The sequence below is a fragment of the Sinocyclocheilus rhinocerous genome, unplaced genomic scaffold (genome assembly GCF_001515625.1).
Source record: "Sinocyclocheilus rhinocerous isolate Xijiao unplaced genomic scaffold, SAMN03320098_v1.1 scaffold478, whole genome shotgun sequence".
Classification (NCBI taxonomy): Eukaryota; Metazoa; Chordata; class Actinopteri; order Cypriniformes; family Cyprinidae; genus Sinocyclocheilus; species Sinocyclocheilus rhinocerous.
The window spans coordinates 368084-371732 of record NW_015651483.1 but is presented as its reverse complement, the minus strand read 5'-3'; the positions used below and the strand labels follow the sequence as shown (position 1 = coordinate 371732).

At 36.9% G+C, this 3649-nt stretch overlaps 1 protein-coding gene across 3 annotated transcripts in view; it reads right to left on the bottom strand.

Moving 5' to 3' along the window:
• The window catches only part of LOC107712857 (ras-specific guanine nucleotide-releasing factor RalGPS2-like), a 136054-nt gene that overhangs the window by 13388 nt on the left and 119017 nt on the right, over nt 1-3649 (bottom strand). The gene's annotated exons all lie outside the window — the stretch shown is intronic.

Below are 3649 nucleotides of genomic sequence, written 5' to 3'. Positions count from 1 at the left end.
AGTAGCCTACAATGCCGGTGTTCCGGTGAATTCAGTTCCCCTGTTTCCCCTTCGGCGCGCATGCTGACCCTATACAGTCTATTATGCTGACAAATAATGCTGACTCACAGCCTGTAAGTACATTTTCATATTTAAAGGATTTGCCACTGACGATTCAAACGCGTGTTTTGAGCAGTGTAGAGTAGCTCTTGTAGTTTGTCGTTTCTCCGATCACAAATGCTGACATGGTTTTATGTTTACGCGGAGCGATGCAATGCGTAAAAAGACAGTATAAGTCATTATAATCCGTAATTATGTCCCCACTGGATGCAACAAATGCCTCATTTATAATGGGTTTTATTGGTTTTGTCTCCTCGCTCCGGGACACGGCATGAACTGGATGCAACAAATGCCTCGTTTGTAATGGGTTTTAATGTTTATGTCTCGTCGCTCCGGCTGGACATGGCATCAACAGTTGTGAGGGGCGTAACATTTCCGTCTCATGCTTGAGGTATTCGGCCAATCACAACGCACTGGATAGCTGGCCAATCAGAGCACACCTCGCTTTTCAGAACGATGAGCTTTGTAAAAATCGACTTGTTTCAGAAAGGCGGGGCATAGAGGAGAAACAATAATGTACAGTATGTGGAAAATAATGTGTTTTTTGAACCTTAAACAGCATAAACACATTTCATTACACCAAATACACAAAATATAAGGGATACGTTTGGGATAAGTTTGCCCCAAAATAAATTCTGTCATCATTTATTCAACCTCATGCCATTCAAAACATGTATAAAGTCAATTATATGAATCCAAGAACTTTGATTTGTGACAAATAAATAATTTAGACAGTGAAATGGATTAACTGATTCATCAAAAATCTCAAAATAGTGATTGATCTATGAACTCTTATTAACCTGCCAAGTAGTTAAGATTCTCATTGAATATCAATGTTAATTTCAATCTTTTCCTACTGCATGACTGTTTTTTTTGTGTGTTTTTTTTGCAGATTCGAAATGAGGGTGAGTAAATCATGATTTTCTTTTTTGGTGAACTATTTGTTTACTTCTCATACATGTATTATTATTATTATTTTTTTCTCTGCTACTGCATACTGCCAATAGCATTCTCTTTTCACAAGTACAGAACAAAGCAACTCCACCGCCTACAAATGTTGTCTACAGACATTTCAGAACCACAAAACATTCCTCTATTATTTAATTCTAAATCTACAAATAAAAGAACAGCAGCCTTAGATTCTTTAAGATTATTTTACATTCTCGTCGTTCGGTCTCACTAAATTGGCTTTGGTTTATTTTCATTTACAGTATGATCTAAAAACCCATACCCCCCCACCTCCCCTCAAACTTAAAGCATTGTCACTACTGTATATCAGCATACTTCTCATAAACATACTTTTGTGGCATTTTAAAGTCCACTTAGTGAAGGTTTTCTTAATTCTGTTTCCATGAACATTTTCTCTTATATTGTAAAGACCCTGTTTTGGCTACTGCACCTTTAAGACTTCTGTATTTAGATGACCTCTGTTATGATTGGGTAATCCAGCCAGATGTGAACTACATAATACCGAAAAATTAACATTTTTGATATGCAAAAGTGGGTGGTCATCTGTTAACCATATGTGAGCACCATATGTGCTTCATCACTGAACAAGCTCTTTTTATTTTATTTATTAAAAAAAATATATATATACTGGTACCCGTGTTCTAAAATGGATAAATTTAGCCACACAGAAACGCTCTCTGCGAGGGTTTTAGCATGCTGTGCTTTGACGAGCAGTACTCTCAGCATGGTAAACCCCTGTCTGAGAGGTTGAGTCTTTAAAATTAAATTTACCCTTTTTAAAGCACCGCTGGGGCCATCCGAGCACTGAACACATTCACCACATTCAACAATAAATTTCAAGACAATTACTGTCAGACTTCAAATTGTCTGCTGTGAGCAATGTTCCCTTTATTATTTACATTATCTACAGGTCTGCATCTGAGGTTATAGCTGTTTAGTCTATTTATTTGTTAACATCTGGCAGTTATCCTACTGCAGGGCTGCATTATTCAGTTTTTTAACCGTTCATTCGGCGCACCTTTTTAAAAAACACTGAGACCACTGTTCCATTGTTTCACAATTACAATTTAGTTGGTTTGAACACAAGAACACGTCTAATGTGAAAAGCCTCTAAGGCTGATGATACACTGGGCAACTTTTTGAGCAATGTTGCTGGGCAACTATGGGAAATGTTGCCGTCAATGGGCAACCAGGTGAGACACAGGGCCCACGACCGATCTAAAATATCCAGATAGAAATATGTTACCCATTCTCAATGGAAAAGTGCCCAAGCAACATTGCTCAAAACAAGTTGCCCGGCAAAATTGCTCAAAGAGTTGCCCCATGTATCATCAGCCAAACAGTATATTGGATAAATATTGGATGTGGATCAGTATATTACATCTGTGCATTCGGTTTTAAAGGGACAGCAGCCTAATTTCATTGCTGTTGTCTGTCCCATAAATATTATTTGAACAACAAAAGAAAGAGAGAAAATCACTCACTGCTCTTGACTGAATCACTTTAGTAGCCCAAATAGGGATTAATCTAAATTGAATTTATATAAATATATCTGGTTAAAAGAATGAAGAATGTTGTAAGCAATTTGTCATAAAGAATACATAGGTATAATAATATAACCATTAGTATTTCATTGAAAAGAGGACCAAGTTCTTGTTTGTTTATGAGAAGTGGTTCAAACTTTGTTCAAATGATCAAACCTTAATATCATTCATATTGCCAGGTTGATAGATGTTTTCTATGGGAATATATAATGAGTTTGGAAATTTTGGAGAAATGTTTCATAAATGCATTACACTAAAAATAAACCCATTTTATTCAACTAAATCTACCGTAGATTTAGTCGACTAAAATCTTATTCAAGATAAAACAATTCAAATGACTAAAATATGACTAAAACTAAATGGCATTTTAGTCAAAAGACTATGACTAAAACTAAATCCAAAATTTCTGTCAAAATTAACACTGCTTACAAACACACAGTTTTTCACAATACAATAACTGATGGACTGGAGTCATGTGGATTACTTGTAGATTATTATGATGTTTTTATCAGCTGTTTGAACTCTCATTCTGACGGCACCCATTCACTCGGGATCCATTGGTGAGCAAGTGATGCAATGCTAAAATTCTCCAGTGAAGAAACAAACTCATCTACATCTACTGTAGGATTGGCTGAGGGTTAGGCTTGCCGCGATAGACGGTGCTGACGGTGATACCGGTGTTAAGCCGCAACACCGGTTACGTCACTTGCCCACCGCGTCAGTGACCCTCACCGTCGTTTTGATTTTTTATAGTAATAAAAATCATTTAGTTCAGTAAAAGAACAGACACTACAATTAAAAACTGAACGCGGCTGCTCAATTCAGTTGAATGACAGTTGCATCACAGATCAGATTTAATTTCTCCAGTGAGGAGAGTGAGTCGAGCTGACTGACAAGAAGAGTGAGGTGAGACAGACAAGACGATCGCGGATGATTTAGTTTCGAAACTAGATGCAAAAGCGCCTGTTTGGCAATATTTTGGATTTTGAAAAGCCTGTTGACTTTTGCCGTTTATCTAAGGTGATTTTGGAAGTTTT